We start from the raw sequence: 23,380 nt of genomic DNA, 5'->3' as shown, positions 1-23,380 counted from the left end.
ATAAATTCTAAAATTTTTATTACTGTAACATGATCTTATATTTGAAAGTAAAACAAACTTGTGCGTGTAAGAATATATTAGATTTATATATTTAATAATTAATTATTGAATAATGGTATATGCTTATAATTAAGTTATGAAAATTGATAAAATATTATGATGAATCATCAAAGTAGAAAGTGTGCACGATACACTAATACATCGTCGAGGCTCAATCAAGTGCAATAATTGACTCTAAATATATTACTAAGAAAGAAATAATCTCAGGCGATCTCTTTATCAAAGCATATACTCGAAAGTGCAGAAGCAGTGTTCAAAATTATTGCTTTGATTCAAAAATCCGCCTGTCGCGAAGTGTCTTCTTGCACGTAAAATTTCACACATTCTTGTACGGGAAAAAATGAATTTTAACTCATATTTTAAATTCTAGCCAAAGTGAAATAAACGAACGTGACTTAATATTGTCACGATTAATTCATTGCTTAAGATCAAGTATATTTGTGTCAAACAGATATATTCGTGTAGATATTTGCCATTTGCAAATATTCATACGGAATATTAACATGCATATTTATAAATAACACGAATATATTCTCAAGTGTATATGTTTAAACTAATTATTAAAGAATTAATTATTATAATCGCGCTGTGCAACAATACCTATCCTAAACTAATAAATTTAAAAAAAGAAAGTTACTACTCACGGGTATAAAAAATACCCGCGGTCACTATGCTCGCCAAAAATTCTACGTAATACAACCAGTCACCCGTGCCGATTCGGACCTTTCATCCTACGACATGATTGGGTGACCGGAGGAACAGAAATGCATGCGACTCACCGTTCGAAGCGGAGAAACAGAGGACGTACCATGGATGCTGCGCCATCCCAGCGAATATCATCAGGGAGACTAACATCAGGCAGGAACCGTGTAAAGTCCAGTGGTGGAAATGGCGGTTGTTTAAGGGCGGGTGGGAGGGTGGGAGGGGGGTGAGGAAGAAGCGAAACGTCGTTTCGACAATTTTCTTCTTTTTCCTATCGAACGTTTATTTAGAAAATACTGCTACTTCTTTTACACTTAAAAATTATTATTGAGTAATTGGAACAAGTTTGAAAAATATTATTTACTTGAAAATTGTGAGATATTTCTCGATAGCAAACAAATGCTTACGAATACCGTGAATGCAATGCAATCGTTTGCAAGAATTATACTATTCGCAATTAGAATATATACTCTGAATTTTCGTTATTAGAATACGAAATATACATTCCACTAATACACTATAGTCGCGTGTTATAAATATTGGAAAATATTTGCAAGAATTCAAAAGTTCGCCACTTAAATATACTTAAAGAATACTGCAAAAACACGCGCGAAACCTTGTTTCGAGGTATTTGAATCTAACTGTTACTAAGTTGCAAGTTTATGACATTATAACTCAATTTGAAACAATAAGATAATACGATAAAAATTCATTTGAAATAAGAGAAGAGAATAATTTCATACATCGGGATCTTTCAAAAGAATCGATGGACTCACGTGACGCACTCTTGTGCACAAAATAACTGCAAGATTCAGTGGAAAAGAAGAATAGATTTTTATATCTCGTTTCAAGTGAGATAAGTATCATTGTACAGAAAGGCTCAGAATGGATTCGACACAGTCAAGACATATCCAACGGTGACCAACGATGTCCAACGGTGTCCAACGGTGTCCAACGATGTCCAACGATGTCCAACGATGTCCAACGGTGTCCAACGATGTCCAACGATGTCCAACGATGTCCAACGATGTCCAACGATGTCCAACGATGTCCAACGGTGTCCAACGGTGTCCAACGGTGTCGAAAGATGTACCACGGTGCAGTCCAGTCTAGATCACCAAAATTCTTTTAGAGGCTTTTGGTGATCTAAACTGGACTGTTGCGTAGTTCTTGGCTTGGTATCGTTTTCCAAAGATTAATCGACTGATTAATTTTTGGAAATCGATGCCAATTACCAGGTCTCACCACGAGGAGGTGACTACGCACGAGACCCGCCCATGGGTTATTTAACACTACACATCGATCTCGACATTCAACCTATTGGCAGAATGTCCAGTTTTGACTCTACTTGACCATGGGCCTGCGTAAAGAAATAGTTGCTTCTTAGTCTAACTGAGAAACACATATCTCCAACGCAGCGCTTACATGAATCTTTACAAACGTAGAGCGAGGCATACGTAACGCAACATCTATCTCCCACACAACGATTACATCGATCAGTACAAATATTATACAATAATTCGCATGCCTACTGGCAGCATTCGGTATCGAAGACACATTTATCTAACTTGGAACGAAAAGAAGAAAATGAAGCTACTGACACTGTATATACCATTTCGTGTCTTGCAGAAGGGACATACGAGTCGCTGTACTAAACTGTTTAACGTTCTTCTTTTGCGACGCTATAAGATATTGAAATCACGTTATATAACTTTTCAATATCTTCAATAAACTTATTGAATTCACGTTATATAACTTTTCAATATCTTCTATAAGTTTCCCTTAAAAATGGGAAAACAAGAAGATGCCCGATGTATCAGAGGATAAAGGAAAAAATCGCGGCGCGCCCGAAACGAACGAGATCGCGATCTCTCGAAAGAACTAACAAACCTACGCGACGTACTCCCGTGTACCAGATAACTCTAAGGTTCAGCGGAAAGCCCAAGCATTGACCTTCTCTCGATACCTGTCAAGTAGTCTGGATCTTATCACGGTCGATGGCAAAGACCGATGATACTAGTGACCCAGCAAACAGGCCTGCAATTTAACACACTCCAACTGAAACAAGTGAGAAGCCGGGGAGGGACCGCTGAACAGGATTACGAAGGCATGGCCCCAACTGAACAGTGGGGTCCACCCCCGCGGGATCGCCACTTGAACAGGATTACGGAGGACGTGAAATGCAGGTCTCTGCCCGAGTACCGAAGTACCAATCGGACAGTATTGCGCATCGCAGGTATCACCAGTGCGATGACAACTCCCGTGATTCGAGGCAAACGACGGGCAGTTTTCGAGCAGTTACTAACCACAGAGGTGTGCTTGGGGCGACTTACGAATCCAAAGATTTGTCCAGTACACGTTGACCCGCACGTACCCGGAATACGCGCGAACGAGTACGTCACGCTACGGTTTGAAAGAACTGAGCGACCGTGAACCGATATATCGTGGGAATAATTTTTTCAATGTGGTAAGCGAGGGAATCAAGAGAGACGAGATCTTTATTTTTCGTTCCAAGATAGATAAGTATCTTTGTACAGAATGAGCTTACAATGCACATAACATAGGTATCTATCTTATGATTAATTAAGGCTAAAACGCTCGCATCCCACGGAGTCCTGCGATGTCCCACGATGTCCCACGATGCCCCCGCGGGGGGTTGTTAGTCCAGTCTAGATCACCAAAATCCTTTTAGAGGCTTTTGGTGATCTAAACTGGACTGTTGCGTAGTTCTTGGCTTGGTATCGTTTTCCAAAGATTAATCGACTGATTAATTTTTGAGAAACGATGCCAATTACCAGGTCTCACCACGAGGAGGTGACTACGCACGAGACCCGCCCATGGGTTATTTAACACTACACATCGATCTCGACATTCAACCTATTGGCAGAATGTCCAGTTTTGACTCTACTTGACCATGGGCCTGCGTAAAGAAATAGTTGCTTCTTAGTCTAACTGAGAAACACATATCTCCAACGCAGCGCTTACATGAATCTTTACAAACGTAGAGCGAGGCATACGTAACGCAACATCTATCTCCCACACAACGATTACATCGATCAGTACAAATATTATACAATAATTCGCATGCCTACTGGCAGCATTCGGTATCGAAGACACATTTATCTAACTTGGAACGAAAAGAAGAAAATGAAGCTACTGACACTGTATATACCATTTCGTGTCTTGCAGAAGGGACATACGAGTCGCTGTACTAAACTGTTTAACGTTCTTCTTTTGCGACGCTATAAGATATTGAAATCACGTTATATAACTTTTCAATATCTTCAATAAACTTATTGAATTCACGTTATATAACTTTTCAATATCTTCAATAAGTTTCCCTTAAAAATGGGAAAACAAGAAGATGCCCGATGTATCAGAGGATAAAGGAAAAAATCGCGGCGCGCCCGAAACGAACGAGATCGCGATCTCTCGAAAGAACTAACAAACCTACGCGACGTACTCCCGTGTACCAGATAACTCTAAGGTTCAGCGGAAAGCCCAAGCATTGACCTTCTCTCGATACCTGTCAAGTAGTCTGGATCTTATCACGGTCGATGGCAAAGACCGATGATACTAGTGACCCAGCAAACAGGCCTGCAATTTAACACACTCCAACTGAAACAAGTGAGAAGCCGGGGAGGGACCGCTGAACAGGATTACGAAGGCATGGCCCCAACTGAACAGTGGGGTCCACCCCCGCGGGATCGCCACTTGAACAGGATTACGGAGGACGTGAAATGCAGGTCTCTGCCCGAGTACCGAAGTACCAATCGGACAGTATTGCGCATCGCAGGTATCACCAGTGCGATGACAACTCCCGTGATTCGAGGCAAACGACGGGCAGTTTTCGAGCAGTTACTAACCACAGAGGTGTGCTTGGGGCGACTTACGAATCCAAAGATTTGTCCAGTACACGTTGACCCGCACGTACCCGGAATACGCGCGAACGAGTACGTCACGCTACGGTTTGAAAGAACTGAGCGACCGTGAACCGATATATCGTGGGAATAATTTTTTCAATGTGGTAAGCGAGGGAATCAAGAGAGACGAGATCTTTATTTTTCGTTCCAAGATAGATAAGTATCTTTGTACAGAATGAGCTTACAATGCACATAACATAGGTATCTATCTTATGATTAATTAAGGCTAAAACGCTCGCATCCCACGGAGTCCTGCGATGTCCCACGATGTCCCACGATGCCCCCGCGGGGGGTTGTTAGTCCAGTCTAGATCACCAAAATCCTTTTAGAGGCTTTTGGTGATCTAAACTGGACTGTTGCGTAGTTCTTGGCTTGGTATCGTTTTCCAAAGATTAATCGACTGATTAATTTTTGAGAAACGATGCCAATTACCAGGTCTCACCACGAGGAGGTGACTACGCACGAGACCCGCCCATGGGTTATTTAACACTACACATCGATCTCGACATTCAACCTATTGGCAGAATGTCCAGTTTTGACTCTACTTGACCATGGGCCTGCGTAAAGAAATAGTTGCTTCTTAGTCTAACTGAGAAACACATATCTCCAACGCAGCGCTTACATGAATCTTTACAAACGTAGAGCGAGGCATACGTAACGCAACATCTATCTCCCACACAACGATTACATCGATCAGTACAAATATTATACAATAATTCGCATGCCTACTGGCAGCATTCGGTATCGAAGACACATTTATCTAACTTGGAACGAAAAGAAGAAAATGAAGCTACTGACACTGTATATACCATTTCGTGTCTTGCAGAAGGGACATACGAGTCGCTGTACTAAACTGTTTAACGTTCTTCTTTTGCGACGCTATAAGATATTGAAATCACGTTATATAACTTTTCAATATCTTCAATAAACTTATTGAATTCACGTTATATAACTTTTCAATATCTTCAATAAGTTTCCCTTAAAAATGGGAAAACAAGAAGATGCCCGATGAATCAGACGATGAAAGAAAAACCGCGGCGCGCCCGGAACAAACGAAGTCACGATCTCTCGAAAGAACTAACCAACCTACGCGACGTACTCCCGTGCACCAGATAACTCTAAGGCTCGGCGGAAAGCCCAAGCATTGACCTTCTCTCGATACCTGTCAAGTAGTCTGGATCTTATCACGGTCGATGGCAAAGACCGATGATACTAGTGACCCAGCAAACAGGCCTGCAATTTAACACACTCCAACTGAAACAAGTGAGTACCCGGGGAGGGACCGCTGAACAGGATTACGAAGGCAAGAGGCCTCAACTGCACAGTGGGGTCCACTCACGAGGATGGACCGCTGAACAGGATTACGAAGGCATTACCCCAACTGAACAGTGGGGTCCCCCCGCCCGCGAGTTTTTCACTTAAACAGGATTACGGAGGACGTGAAATGCAGGTTTCTGTCCGAGTACCGAAGTACCAATCGGACAGTATTGCGGTCGCAAGTATCACCAGTGCGATGACAACTCCCGTGATTCGAGGCAAACGACGGGCAGTTTTCGAGCAGTTACTAACCACAGAGGTGTGCTTGGGGCGACTTACGAATCCAAAGATTTATCCAGTGCACGTTGACCCGCACGTACCCGGAATACGCGCGAACGAGTACGTCACGCTGCGGTTTGAAAGAACTGAGCGACCGCGAACCGATATATCGTGGGAACAATTTTTTCAGTGTGGTAAGCGAGGGGATCAAGAGAGACGAAATCTTTATTTTTCGCTCCAAGATAGATAAGTATCTTTGTACAGAATGAGCTTACAATGCACATAACATAGGTATCTATCTTATGATTAATTAAGGCTAAAACGCTCGCATCCCACGGTGTCCTGCGATGTCCCACGATGTCCCACGGTGCCCCCGCGGGGGGTTATTAGTCCAGTCTAGATCACCAAAACTATTTTGGATGATCAAGACCAGACTATACTCATGTAGTTTTTAGCTTGATATCGTTTTCGAATAATAATACTAATATTCAAAATAGTACCTGGTGTATTATTATTTGGAAAACGATACCAATTACCGGGACCCACCACGAGGAGGTAACTACTTTCGGGTCCCATTTACATAAAGAATTTCTAAGCATTGGAAGCAGAGATGTAAAATTATTTTATAATAAAGAAGTGGCGTGTATTGAAATTTATTAATTGGAATAGCTGTAGTACGTGGATCCGCATAATCGTACTTGAATTTTGTACTTATCATCGAAGAAACGAAACTATGCGAGGTACCAATTGTAGCGCGTATGGACAAATTATAAGATGTCGTTGCCTTCTTTTAAATTGCACTTGCTTCCTTGATTCCATGAATATGGTGTTGTCGCCTTGGTTTTGAGCAGAAATGGAAAATTATGTCTTAAAATTGAACTCTGTGTTACCACAGATTTTATACGAAATAATGAAATGAGAGATTAAATACTGTATTTAAAATTAAAAGATAATGCTATATAGAAATAAAATAGCACTTCAAAAAAGACTTGATGGATTCCGTTAATAAAATAAAACAAAATAAATCATTAATTCACTCACTACGAATTGATGGTATTGATTTAAATCAATGGATTTAGAGTTACTTCCGAGTAACGGTACAACTGTTATAAATTAAGAACATAATTACTTTGAATTAATGGGAGAATGTGGTTATAAATTATTGGTATAACTATTAAGAATTAATGGAGTACTTGTTTTAGATTAATGGCTTATATGTTATAAATTAATGTCTTAGATGATATAAATTAATAGTTTAAATGTTATAAATTAATGGCTTAAATGTATAAAATAACAGTTTAAATGTTGTAAATTAATGGCTTAGATGTTGTAAATTAATAGCTTAAATGTTATAAATTAATAGCTTAAATGTATAAAATAACAGTTTAAATGTTGTAAATTAGTGGCTTATATGTTGTAAATTAATAGCTTAATTGTTATAAATTAATGGCTTAGATGATATAAATTAACCGTTTAAATGTCATAAATTATCGGCTAAATATATAAAATAACAGGTTAAAAGTTACAAATTAATGGCTTAAGTGTTATAAATTAATAGTATAAATGTTAGAAATTAATGGCTTAAATGTCAGAAATTAATAGTTTAAATGTTATAAATTAATGGCTTAAATGTATAAAATATCAGTTCAAATATTGTAAATTAGTGGCTTAGATGTTGTAAGTTAATAGCTTAAATGTTATAAATTAATGGCTTAAATGTTATAAATTAACAGTTTAAATGTTATAAATTAATAGCTTGAATGTTATAAATTAATAACGTAAATGTTATAAATTAATAGTTTAGACGTTATAAATTAATTCCTTAAATATTATAAATTAATGGCTTGAATGTTATAAATCAATAGCTTAAGTGTTGTAAATTAATGGTTTAGACGTTATAAATTACTCGTTACAATGTTGTTGTTTGATATTTTTTCTTACTTACCTGATATTTATGTTCTTCTTCGATGTTCACTCTCCGGAATTTCAGGCACAAAAGAGCTCGCGCGAGACTTCCGTGTTCCTTATATAACTTAACAAGGCGTCGGTTTGTTAATCAAACGGTAACGATTTTTTGACATAGCAGGAGGCCGTTTTTCCATTGTAACAAAATCAAATTGAACGATTTCTTAATTTTTATCGTAAATTGGCATCTTTTACGATTTAATACGATATCCATTTTTATCATTTTAATAGTTTCTACAAACTAAGACTAAATTCGCACCTCCTTGATGCTAGTTTTCGACTATCGATTAGTTTGAACAAAAAGGGAAAAGAGCCTAAGGGCAGTCGATGACGTTACTGTGAAATAAGTTAAGCTATTAAATAATCAGACAGATAGAATTCATATGATGCGTTATATTATATTATCGATATTCGTTCATTTACTCGTGCTAATTAAAAAATAAAATGTTCTTTTTTCTTGAATGACACCTACTCACTGTCTGCGATACTTAAAATTCTTATTTAATGCTTGTTTAAAATACCTTTTTATTTCCTCTCACGTTAAACGAGTAAATATACTCGTCATAGTTGTAACATAAAATTTCTTTTATTCTCCAATACCGCCTACATCGCAGTACGTGATACAGTTATTAACTATGTTGCAAATAATATGATCTAATTGGTTGCAATCGCGGTTAGGTATTTCTTCGTTAAATCTATCGATGTATTGGGCTATTAGCGGGAGACTTACTGATTCCTCGAGGAATGGTTTGATTCTTATAAATTAATGTTTTAAATGTTGCCAATTAATGTTTCAATTGTTATAAATTAACAGTTTAATCGTTGTTAATTATTTGCTTAAATGTTATAAATTAATGGCTTAGACGTTATAAATTAATAGCTTAAATGATAGAAATTGGTAGTTTAAATGTTATAAATTAATAGTTTGAGTGTTATAAATTAATGGCTTAAATGTATAAAATAACATTTTAAATGTTGTAAATTAATGGCTTAGATGTTGTAAATTAATAGTTTAAATGTTATAAATTAATAGCTTAAATGTTATAAATTAATAGCATAAATGTTATAAATTAATAGTTTAGACGTTATAAATTAATTCCTTAAATATTATAAATTAACGGCTTAAATGTATAAAATAACAGTTTAAATGTTGTAAATTAATGGCTTAGATGCTGTAAATTAATAGCTTAAATTTTATAAATTAATGGCTTAAATGTTATAAATTAATAGTTTAAATGTTAAAAATTAATAGTTTAAATGTTATAAATGAATGGCTTAAATGTTATAAATTAATTGCTTAAATGCATAAAATAACAGTTTAAATATTGTAAATTAGTGGCTTAGATGTTGTAAATTAATAGCTTAAATTTTATAAATTAATGGCTTAAATGTTATAAATTAATGGCTTAAATGTTATAAATTAATGGCTTAAATGTTATAAATTAGTAGCTTAAGTGTTATAAATTAATAGCTTAAATGTATAAAATAACAGTTTAAATGTTGTAAATTAATGGCTTAGATGTTGTTAATTAATAGCTTAAATGTTATAAATTAATGGCATAAATGTATAAAATAACAGTTTAAATGTTGTAAATTAATGGCTTAGATGTTGTTAATTAATAGCTTAAATGTTATAAATTAATTGCTTAAATGTATAAAATAACAGTTTAAATGTTGTAAATTAATGGCTTAGATGTTGTAAATTAATAGCTTGAATGTTATAAATTAATAGCATAAATGTTATAAATTAATAGTTTAGACGTTATAAATTAATTCCTTAAATGTTATAAATTAATGGCTTGAATGTTATAAATTAATAGCTTAAGTGTTGTAAATTAATGGTTTAGACGTTATAAATTACTAGTTGCAATGTTGTTGTTTGATATTTTTTTTTACTTACCTTATATTTATGTTCTTCTTCGATGTTCACTCTCCGGAATTTCAGGCACAAAAGAGCTCGCGCGCGACTTCCGTGTTCCTTATATAACTTGACAAGGTGTCGGTTTGTTAATCAAACGGTAACGATTTTTTGACATAGCAGGAGGCGGTTTTTCCATTGTAACAAAATCAAATTGAACAATTTCTTAATTTTTATCGTAAATTGGCATCTTTTACGATTTAATACGATATCCATTTTTATCATTTTAATAGTTTCTGCAAACTAAGACTAAATTCGCACCTCCTTGATACTAGTTTTCGACTATCGATTAGTTTGAACAAAAAGGGAAAAGAGCCTAAGGGCAGTCGATGACGTTACTGTGAAATAAGTTAAGCTATTAAATAATCAGACAGATAAAATTCATATGAAGCGTTATATTATATTATCGATATTCGTTCATTTACTCGTGCTAATTAAAAAATAAAATGTTCTTTTTTCTTGAATGACACCTACTCACTGTCTGCGATACTTAAAATTCTTATTTAATGCTTGTTTAAAATACCTTTTTAGTTCCTCTCACGTTAAACGAGTAAATATACTCGTCATAGTTGTAACATAAAATTTCTTTTATTCTCCAATACCGCCTACATCGCAGTACGTGATACAGTTATTAACTATGTTGCAAATAATATGATCTAATTGGTTGCAATCGCGGTTAGGTATTTCTTCGTTAAACCTGTCGATCTATTAGGCTATTAGCTAGAGACTTATTGATTCCTGGAAGAATTGTTTGATTCTTATAAATTAATGTTTTAAATGTTGTCAATTAATGTTTCAATTGTTATAAATTAATAGTTTAATCGTTGTCAATTATTTGCTTAAATGTTATAAATTAATAGCTTAAGTGTTATAAATTAATAGTTTGAGTGTTAGGAATAAATGGTTTAAATGTAAAAATTAATAGCTTAAATGTTATGAATTAGTGGCTTAGACGTTCTAAATTAATTGCATAAATATTATAAATTAATGGCCTAAATGTTATAAATTAATAGTGCAGTAAAATTTAGATCATCCAAAATTCTTTTAGAGGCTGTTGGTGATCTAAACTGGACTGTTGCGTAGTTCTTGGCTTGGTATCGTTTTCCAAAGATTAACCGACTGATTAATTTTTGAGAAACGATGCCAATTACCAGGTCTCACCACGAGGAGGTGACTACGCACGAGACCCGCCCATGGGTTATTTAACACTACACATCGATCTCGACATTCAACCTATTGGCAGAATGTCCAGTTTTGACTCTACTTGACCATGGGCCTGCGTAAAGAAATAGTTGCTTCGTAGTCTAACTGAGAAACACATATCTCCAACGCAGCGCTTACATGAATCTTTACAAACGTAGAGCAAGGCATACGTAACGCAACATCTATCTCCCACACAACGATTACATCGATCAGTACAAATATTATACAATAATTCGCATGCCTACTGGCAGCATTCGGTATCGAAGACACATTTATCTAACTTGGAACGAAAAGAAGAAAATGAAGCTACTGACACTGTATATACCATTTCGTGTCTTGCAGAAGGGACATACGAGTCGCTGTACTAAACTGTTTAACGTTCTTCTTTTGCGACGCTATAAGATATTGAAATCACGTTATATAACTTTTCAATATCTTCAATAAACTTATTGAATTCACGTTATATAACTTTTCAATATCTTCAATAAGTTTCCCTTAAAAATGGGAAAACAAGAAGATGCCCGATGTATCAGATGATAAAGGAAAAAATCGCGGCGCGCCCGAAACGAACGAGATCGCGATCTCTCGAAAGAACTAACAAACCTACGCGACGTACTCCCGTGTACCAGATAACTCTAAGGTTCAGCGGAAAGCCCAAGCATTGACCTTCTCTCGATACCTGTCAAGTAGTCTGGATCTTATCACGGTCGATGGCAAAGACCGATGATACTAGTGACCCAGCAAACAGGCCTGCAATTTAACACACTCCAACTGAAACAAGTGAGAAGCCGGGGAGGGACCGCTGAACAGGATTACGAAGGCATGGCCCCAACTGAACAGTGGGGTCCACCCCCGCGGGATCGCCACTTGAACAGGATTACGGAGGACGTTAAATGCAGGTCTCTGCCCGAGTACCGAAGTACCAATCGGACAGTATTGCGCATCGCAGGTATCACCAGTGCGATGACAACTCCCGTGATTCGAGGCAAACGACGGGCAGTTTTCGAGCAGTTACTAACCACAGAGGTGTGCTTGGGGCGACTTACGAATCCAAAGATTTGTCCAGTACACGTTGACCCGCACGTACCCGGAATACGCGCGAACGAGTACGTCACGCTACGGTTTGAAAGAACTGAGCGACCGTGAACCGATATATCGTGGGAATAATTTTTTCAATGTGGTAAGCGAGGGGATCAAGAGAGACGAGATCTTTATTTTCCGTTCCAAGATAGATAAGTATCTTTGTACAGAATGAGCTTACAATGCACATAACATAGGTATCTATCTTATGATTAATTAAGGCTAAAACGCTCGCATCCCACGGAGTCCTGCGATGTCCCACGATGTCCCACGGTGCCCCCGCGGGGGGTTGTTAGTCCAGTCTAGATCACCAAAATCCTTTTAGAGGCTTTTGGTGATCTAAACTGGACTGTTGCGTAGTTCTTGGCTTGGTATCGTTTTCCTAAGATTAATAGACTGATTAATTTTTGGAAAACGATGCCAATTACCAGGTCTCACCACGAGGAGGTGACTACGCACGAGACCCGCCCATGGGTTATTTAAAAACTACACATCGACCTCGACATTCAACCTATTGGCAGAATGTCCAGTTTTGACTCTACTTGACCATGGGCCTGCGTAAAGAAATAGTTGCTTCGTAGTCTAACTGAGAAACACATATCTCCAACGCAGCGCTTACATGAATCTTTACAAACGTAGAGCAAGGCATACGTAACGCAACATCTATCTCCCACACAACGATTACATCGATCAGTACAAATATTATACAATAATTCGCATGCCTACTGGCAGCATTCGGTATCGAAGACACATTTATCTAACTTGGAACGAAAAGAAGAAAATGAAGCTACTGACACTCAATATACCATTTCGTGTCTTGCAGAAGGGACATACGAGTCGCTGTACTAAACTGTTTCACGTTCTTCTTTTGCGACGCTATAAGATATTGAAGATATTGAAAAGTTATATAACGTGATTTCTATAAGTTTCCCTTAAAAATGGGAAAACAAGAAGATGCCCGATGAATCAGACGATGAAAGAAAAACCGCGGCGCGCCCGGAACAAACGAAGTCACGATCTCTCGAAAGAACTAACCAACCTACGCGACGTACTCCCGTGCACCAGATAACTCTAAGGCTCGGCGGAAAGCCCAAGCATTGACCTTCTCTCGATACCTGTCAAGTAGTCTGGATCTTATCACGGTCGATGGCAAAGACCGATGATACTAGTGACCCAGCAAACAGGCCTGCAATTTAACACACTCCAACTGAAACAAGTGAGTACCCGGGGAGGGACCGCTGAACAGGATTACGAAGGCAAGAGGCCTCAACTGCACAGTGGGGTCCACTCACGAGGATGGACCGCTGAACAGGATTACGAAGGCATTACCCCAACTGAACAGTGGGGTCCCCCCGCCCGCGAGTTTTTCACTTGAACAGGATTACGGAGGACGTTAAATGCAGGTCTCTGCCCGAGTACCGAAGTACCAATCGGACAGTATTGCGCATCGCAGGTATCACCAGTGCGATGACAACTCCCGTGATTCGAGGCAAACGACGGGCAGTTTTCGAGCAGTTACTAACCACAGAGGTGTGCTTGGGGCGACTTACGAATCCAAAGATTTGTCCAGTACACGTTGACCCGCACGTACCCGGAATACGCGCGAACGAGTACGTCACGCTACGGTTTGAAAGAACTGAGCGACCGTGAACCGATATATCGTGGGAATAATTTTTTCAATGTGGTAAGCGAGGGGATCAAGAGAGACGAGATCTTTATTTTCCGTTCCAAGATAGATAAGTATCTTTGTACAGAATGAGCTTACAATGCACATAACATAGGTATCTATCTTATGATTAATTAAGGCTAAAACGCTCGCATCCCACGGAGTCCTGCGATGTCCCACGATGTCCCACGGTGCCCCCGCGGGGGGTTGTTAGTCCAGTCTAGATCACCAAAATCCTTTTAGAGGCTTTTGGTGATCTAAACTGGACTGTTGCGTAGTTCTTGGCTTGGTATCGTTTTCCTAAGATTAATAGACTGATTAATTTTTGGAAAACGATGCCAATTACCAGGTCTCACCACGAGGAGGTGACTACGCACGAGACCCGCCCATGGGTTATTTAAAAACTACACATCGACCTCGACATTCAACCTATTGGCAGAATGTCCAGTTTTGACTCTACTTGACCATGGGCCTGCGTAAAGAAATAGTTGCTTCGTAGTCTAACTGAGAAACACATATCTCCAACGCAGCGCTTACATGAATCTTTACAAACGTAGAGCAAGGCATACGTAACGCAACATCTATCTCCCACACAACGATTACATCGATCAGTACAAATATTATACAATAATTCGCATGCCTACTGGCAGCATTCGGTATCGAAGACACATTTATCTAACTTGGAACGAAAAGAAGAAAATGAAGCTACTGACACTCAATATACCATTTCGTGTCTTGCAGAAGGGACATACGAGTCGCTGTACTAAACTGTTTCACGTTCTTCTTTTGCGACGCTATAAGATATTGAAGATATTGAAAAGTTATATAACGTGATTTCTATAAGTTTCCCTTAAAAATGGGAAAACAAGAAGATGCCCGATGAATCAGACGATGAAAGAAAAACCGCGGCGCGCCCGGAACAAACGAAGTCACGATCTCTCGAAAGAACTAACCAACCTACGCGACGTACTCCCGTGCACCAGATAACTCTAAGGCTCGGCGGAAAGCCCAAGCATTGACCTTCTCTCGATACCTGTCAAGTAGTCTGGATCTTATCACGGTCGATGGCAAAGACCGATGATACTAGTGACCCAGCAAACAGGCCTGCAATTTAACACACTCCAACTGAAACAAGTGAGTACCCGGGGAGGGACCGCTGAACAGGATTACGAAGGCAAGAGGCCTCAACTGCACAGTGGGGTCCACTCACGAGGATGGACCGCTGAACAGGATTACGAAGGCATTACCCCAACTGAACAGTGGGGTCCCCCCGCCCGCGAGTTTTTCACTTAAACAGGATTACGGAGGACGTGAAATGCAGGTTTCTGTCCGAGTACCGAAGTACCAATCGGACAGTATTGCGGTCGCAAGTATCACCAGTGCGATGACAACTCCCGTGATTCGAGGCAAACGACGGGCAGTTTTCGAGCAGTTACTAACCACAGAGGTGTGCTTGGGGCGACTTACGAATCCAAAGATTTATCCAGTGCACGTTGACCCGCACGTACCCGGAATACGCGCGAACGAGTACGTCACGCTGCGGTTTGAAAGAACTGAGCGACCGCGAACCGATATATCGTGGGAACAATTTTTTCAGTGTGGTAAGCGAGGGGATCAAGAGAGACGAAATCTTTATTTTTCGCTCCAAGATAGATAAGTATCTTTGTACAGAATGAGCTTACAATGCACATAACATAGGTATCTATCTTATGATTAATTAAGGCTAAAACGCTCGCATCCCACGGTGTCCTGCGATGTCCCACGATGTCCCACGGTGCCCCCGCGGGGGGTTATTAGTCCAGTCTAGATCACCAAAACTATTTTGGATGATCAAGACCAGACTATACTCATGTAGTTTTTAGCTTGATATCGTTTTCGAATAATAATACTAATATTCAAAATAGTACCTGGTGTATTATTATTTGGAAAACGATACCAATTACCGGGACCCACCACGAGGAGGTAACTACTTTCGGGTCCCATTTACATAAAGAATTTCTAAGCATTGGAAGCAGAGATGTAAAATTATTTTATAATAAAGAAGTGGCGTGTATTGAAATTTATTAATTGGAATAGCTGTAGTACGTGGATCCGCATAATCGTACTTGAATTTTGTACTTATCATCGAAGAAACGAAACTATGCGAGGTACCAATTGTAGCGCGTATGGACAAATTATAAGATGTCGTTGCCTTCTTTTAAATTGCACTTGCTTCCTTGATTCCATGAATATGGTGTTGTCGCCTTGGTTTTGAGCAGAAATGGAAAATTATGTCTTAAAATTGAACTCTGTGTTACCACAGATTTTATACGAAATAATGAAATGAGAGATTAAATACTGTATTTAAAATTAAAAGATAATGCTATATAGAAATAAAATAGCACTTCAAAAAAGACTTGATGGATTCCGTTAATAAAATAAAACAAAATAAATCATTAATTCACTCACTACGAATTGATGGTATTGATTTAAATCAATGGATTTAGAGTTACTTCCGAGTAACGGTACAACTGTTATAAATTAAGAACATAATTACTTTGAATTAATGGGAGAATGTGGTTATAAATTATTGGTATAACTATTAAGAATTAATGGAGTACTTGTTTTAGATTAATGGCTTATATGTTATAAATTAATGTCTTAGATGATATAAATTAATAGTTTAAATGTTATAAATTAATGGCTTAAATGTATAAAATAACAGTTTAAATGTTGTAAATTAATGGCTTAGATGTTGTAAATTAATAGCTTAAATGTTATAAATTAATAGCTTAAATGTATAAAATAACAGTTTAAATGTTGTAAATTAGTGGCTTATATGTTGTAAATTAATAGCTTAATTGTTATAAATTAATGGCTTAGATGATATAAATTAACCGTTTAAATGTCATAAATTATCGGCTAAATATATAAAATAACAGGTTAAAAGTTACAAATTAATGGCTTAAGTGTTATAAATTAATAGTATAAATGTTAGAAATTAATGGCTTAAATGTCAGAAATTAATAGTTTAAATGTTATAAATTAATGGCTTAAATGTATAAAATATCAGTTCAAATATTGTAAATTAGTGGCTTAGATGTTGTAAGTTAATAGCTTAAATGTTATAAATTAATGGCTTAAATGTTATAAATTAACAGTTTAAATGTTATAAATTAATAGCTTGAATGTTATAAATTAATAACGTAAATGTTATAAATTAATAGTTTAGACGTTATAAATTAATTCCTTAAATATTATAAATTAATGGCTTGAATGTTATAAATCAATAGCTTAAGTGTTGTAAATTAATGGTTTAGACGTTATAAATTACTCGTTACAATGTTGTTGTTTGATATTTTTTCTTACTTACCTGATATTTATGTTCTTCTTCGATGTTCACTCTCCGGAATTTCAGGCACAAAAGAGCTCGCGCGAGACTTCCGTGTTCCTTATATAACTTAACAAGGCGTCGGTTTGTTAATCAAACGGTAACGATTTTTTGACATAGCAGGAGGCCGTTTTTCCATTGTAACAAAATCAAATTGAACGATTTCTTAATTTTTATCGTAAATTGGCATCTTTTACGATTTAATACGATATCCATTTTTATCATTTTAATAGTTTCTACAAACTAAGACTAAATTCGCACCTCCTTGATGCTAGTTTTCGACTATCGATTAGTTTGAACAAAAAGGGAAAAGAGCCTAAGGGCAGTCGATGACGTTACTGTGAAATAAGTTAAGCTATTAAATAATCAGACAGATAGAATTCATATGATGCGTTATATTATATTATCGATATTCGTTCATTTACTCGTGCTAATTAAAAAATAAAATGTTCTTTTTTCTTGAATGACACCTACTCACTGTCTGCGATACTTAAAATTCTTATTTAATGCTTGTTTAAAATACCTTTTTATTTCCTCTCACGTTAAACGAGTAAATATACTCGTCATAGTTGTAACATAAAATTTCTTTTATTCTCCAATACCGCCTACATCGCAGTACGTGATACAGTTATTAACTATGTTGCAAATAATATGATCTAATTGGTTGCAATCGCGGTTAGGTATTTCTTCGTTAAATCTATCGATGTATTGGGCTATTAGCGGGAGACTTACTGATTCCTCGAGGAATGGTTTGATTCTTATAAATTAATGTTTTAAATGTTGCCAATTAATGTTTCAATTGTTATAAATTAACAGTTTAATCGTTGTTAATTATTTGCTTAAATGTTATAAATTAATGGCTTAGACGTTATAAATTAATAGCTTAAATGATAGAAATTGGTAGTTTAAATGTTATAAATTAATAGTTTGAGTGTTATAAATTAATGGCTTAAATGTATAAAATAACATTTTAAATGTTGTAAATTAATGGCTTAGATGTTGTAAATTAATAGTTTAAATGTTATAAATTAATAGCTTAAATGTTATAAATTAATAGCATAAATGTTATAAATTAATAGTTTAGACGTTATAAATTAATTCCTTAAATATTATAAATTAACGGCTTAAATGTATAAAATAACAGTTTAAATGTTGTAAATTAATGGCTTAGATGCTGTAAATTAATAGCTTAAATTTTATAAATTAATGGCTTAAATGTTATAAATTAATAGTTTAAATGTTAAAAATTAATAGTTTAAATGTTATAAATGAATGGCTTAAATGTTATAAATTAATTGCTTAAATGCATAAAATAACAGTTTAAATATTGTAAATTAGTGGCTTAGATGTTGTAAATTAATAGCTTAAATTTTATAAATTAATGGCTTAAATGTTATAAATTAATGGCTTAAATGTTATAAATTAATGGCTTAAATGTTATAAATTAGTAGCTTAAGTGTTATAAATTAATAGCTTAAATGTATAAAATAACAGTTTAAATGTTGTAAATTAATGGCTTAGATGTTGTTAATTAATAGCTTAAATGTTATAAATTAATGGCATAAATGTATAAAATAACAGTTTAAATGTTGTAAATTAATGGCTTAGATGTTGTTAATTAATAGCTTAAATGTTATAAATTAATTGCTTAAATGTATAAAATAACAGTTTAAATGTTGTAAATTAATGGCTTAGATGTTGTAAATTAATAGCTTGAATGTTATAAATTAATAGCATAAATGTTATAAATTAATAGTTTAGACGTTATAAATTAATTCCTTAAATGTTATAAATTAATGGCTTGAATGTTATAAATTAATAGCTTAAGTGTTGTAAATTAATGGTTTAGACGTTATAAATTACTAGTTGCAATGTTGTTGTTTGATATTTTTTTTTACTTACCTTATATTTATGTTCTTCTTCGATGTTCACTCTCCGGAATTTCAGGCACAAAAGAGCTCGCGCGCGACTTCCGTGTTCCTTATATAACTTGACAAGGTGTCGGTTTGTTAATCAAACGGTAACGATTTTTTGACATAGCAGGAGGCGGTTTTTCCATTGTAACAAAATCAAATTGAACAATTTCTTAATTTTTATCGTAAATTGGCATCTTTTACGATTTAATACGATATCCATTTTTATCATTTTAATAGTTTCTGCAAACTAAGACTAAATTCGCACCTCCTTGATACTAGTTTTCGACTATCGATTAGTTTGAACAAAAAGGGAAAAGAGCCTAAGGGCAGTCGATGACGTTACTGTGAAATAAGTTAAGCTATTAAATAATCAGACAGATAAAATTCATATGAAGCGTTATATTATATTATCGATATTCGTTCATTTACTCGTGCTAATTAAAAAATAAAATGTTCTTTTTTCTTGAATGACACCTACTCACTGTCTGCGATACTTAAAATTCTTATTTAATGCTTGTTTAAAATACCTTTTTAGTTCCTCTCACGTTAAACGAGTAAATATACTCGTCATAGTTGTAACATAAAATTTCTTTTATTCTCCAATACCGCCTACATCGCAGTACGTGATACAGTTATTAACTATGTTGCAAATAATATGATCTAATTGGTTGCAATCGCGGTTAGGTATTTCTTCGTTAAACCTGTCGATCTATTAGGCTATTAGCTAGAGACTTATTGATTCCTGGAAGAATTGTTTGATTCTTATAAATTAATGTTTTAAATGTTGTCAATTAATGTTTCAATTGTTATAAATTAATAGTTTAATCGTTGTCAATTATTTGCTTAAATGTTATAAATTAATAGCTTAAGTGTTATAAATTAATAGTTTGAGTGTTAGGAATAAATGGTTTAAATGTAAAAATTAATAGCTTAAATGTTATGAATTAGTGGCTTAGACGTTCTAAATTAATTGCATAAATATTATAAATTAATGGCCTAAATGTTATAAATTAATAGTGCAGTAAAATTTAGATCATCCAAAATTCTTTTAGAGGCTGTTGGTGATCTAAACTGGACTGTTGCGTAGTTCTTGGCTTGGTATCGTTTTCCAAAGATTAACCGACTGATTAATTTTTGAGAAACGATGCCAATTACCAGGTCTCACCACGAGGAGGTGACTACGCACGAGACCCGCCCATGGGTTATTTAACACTACACATCGATCTCGACATTCAACCTATTGGCAGAATGTCCAGTTTTGACTCTACTTGACCATGGGCCTGCGTAAAGAAATAGTTGCTTCGTAGTCTAACTGAGAAACACATATCTCCAACGCAGCGCTTACATGAATCTTTACAAACGTAGAGCAAGGCATACGTAACGCAACATCTATCTCCCACACAACGATTACATCGATCAGTACAAATATTATACAATAATTCGCATGCCTACTGGCAGCATTCGGTATCGAAGACACATTTATCTAACTTGGAACGAAAAGAAGAAAATGAAGCTACTGACACTGTATATACCATTTCGTGTCTTGCAGAAGGGACATACGAGTCGCTGTACTAAACTGTTTAACGTTCTTCTTTTGCGACGCTATAAGATATTGAAATCACGTTATATAACTTTTCAATATCTTCAATAAACTTATTGAATTCACGTTATATAACTTTTCAATATCTTCAATAAGTTTCCCTTAAAAATGGGAAAACAAGAAGATGCCCGATGTATCAGATGATAAAGGAAAAAATCGCGGCGCGCCCGAAACGAACGAGATCGCGATCTCTCGAAAGAACTAACAAACCTACGCGACGTACTCCCGTGTACCAGATAACTCTAAGGTTCAGCGGAAAGCCCAAGCATTGACCTTCTCTCGATACCTGTCAAGTAGTCTGGATCTTATCACGGTCGATGGCAAAGACCGATGATACTAGTGACCCAGCAAACAGGCCTGCAATTTAACACACTCCAACTGAAACAAGTGAGAAGCCGGGGAGGGACCGCTGAACAGGATTACGAAGGCATGGCCCCAACTGAACAGTGGGGTCCACCCCCGCGGGATCGCCACTTGAACAGGATTACGGAGGACGTTAAATGCAGGTCTCTGCCCGAGTACCGAAGTACCAATCGGACAGTATTGCGCATCGCAGGTATCACCAGTGCGATGACAACTCCCGTGATTCGAGGCAAACGACGGGCAGTTTTCGAGCAGTTACTAACCACAGAGGTGTGCTTGGGGCGACTTACGAATCCAAAGATTTGTCCAGTACACGTTGACCCGCACGTACCCGGAATACGCGCGAACGAGTACGTCACGCTACGGTTTGAAAGAACTGAGCGACCGTGAACCGATATATCGTGGGAATAATTTTTTCAATGTGGTAAGCGAGGGGATCAAGAGAGACGAGATCTTTATTTTCCGTTCCAAGATAGATAAGTATCTTTGTACAGAATGAGCTTACAATGCACATAACATAGGTATCTATCTTATGATTAATTAAGGCTAAAACGCTCGCATCCCACGGAGTCCTGCGATGTCCCACGATGTCCCACGGTGCCCCCGCGGGGGGTTGTTAGTCCAGTCTAGATCACCAAAATCCTTTTAGAGGCTTTTGGTGATCTAAACTGGACTGTTGCGTAGTTCTTGGCTTGGTATCGTTTTCCTAAGATTAATAGACTGATTAATTTTTGGAAAACGATGCCAATTACCAGGTCTCACCACGAGGAGGTGACTACGCACGAGACCCGCCCATGGGTTATTTAAAAACTACACATCGACCTCGACATTCAACCTATTGGCAGAATGTCCAGTTTTGACTCTACTTGACCATGGGCCTGCGTAAAGAAATAGTTGCTTCGTAGTCTAACTGAGAAACACATATCTCCAACGCAGCGCTTACATGAATCTTTACAAACGTAGAGCAAGGCATACGTAACGCAACATCTATCTCCCACACAACGATTACATCGATCAGTACAAATATTATACAATAATTCGCATGCCTACTGGCAGCATTCGGTATCGAAGACACATTTATCTAACTTGGAACGAAAAGAAGAAAATGAAGCTACTGACACTCAATATACCATTTCGTGTCTTGCAGAAGGGACATACGAGTCGCTGTACTAAACTGTTTCACGTTCTTCTTTTGCGACGCTATAAGATATTGAAGATATTGAAAAGTTATATAACGTGATTTCTATAAGTTTCCCTTAAAAATGGGAAAACAAGAAGATGCCCGATGAATCAGACGATGAAAGAAAAACCGCGGCGCGCCCGGAACAAACGAAGTCACGATCTCTCGAAAGAACTAACCAACCTACGCGACGTACTCCCGTGCACCAGATAACTCTAAGGCTCGGCGGAAAGCCCAAGCATTGACCTTCTCTCGATACCTGTCAAGTAGTCTGGATCTTATCACGGTCGATGGCAAAGACCGATGATACTAGTGACCCAGCAAACAGGCCTGCAATTTAACACACTCCAACTGAAACAAGTGAGTACCCGGGGAGGGACCGCTGAACAGGATTACGAAGGCAAGAGGCCTCAACTGCACAGTGGGGTCCACTCACGAGGATGGACCGCTGAACAGGATTACGAAGGCATTACCCCAACTGAACAGTGGGGTCCCCCCGCCCGCGAGTTTTTCACTTGAACAGGATTACGGAGGACGTTAAATGCAGGTCTCTGCCCGAGTACCGAAGTACCAATCGGACAGTATTGCGCATCGCAGGTATCACCAGTGCGATGACAACTCCCGTGATTCGAGGCAAACGACGGGCAGTTTTCGAGCAGTTACTAACCACAGAGGTGTGCTTGGGGCGACTTACGAATCCAAAGATTTGTCCAGTACACGTTGACCCGCACGTACCCGGAATACGCGCGAACGAGTACGTCACGCTACGGTTTGAAAGAACTGAGCGACCGTGAACCGATATATCGTGGGAATAATTTTTTCAATGTGGTAAGCGAGGGGATCAAGAGAGACGAGATCTTTATTTTCCGTTCCAAGATAGATAAGTATCTTTGTACAG

This window comes from Bombus flavifrons, chromosome 17 (assembly GCF_040668555.2).
Source record: "Bombus flavifrons isolate JBK064 chromosome 17, iyBomFlav1_principal, whole genome shotgun sequence".
In the NCBI taxonomy this organism is placed as follows: domain Eukaryota; kingdom Metazoa; phylum Arthropoda; class Insecta; order Hymenoptera; family Apidae; genus Bombus; species Bombus flavifrons.
Note: the sequence above shows the minus strand (reverse complement) of the source record.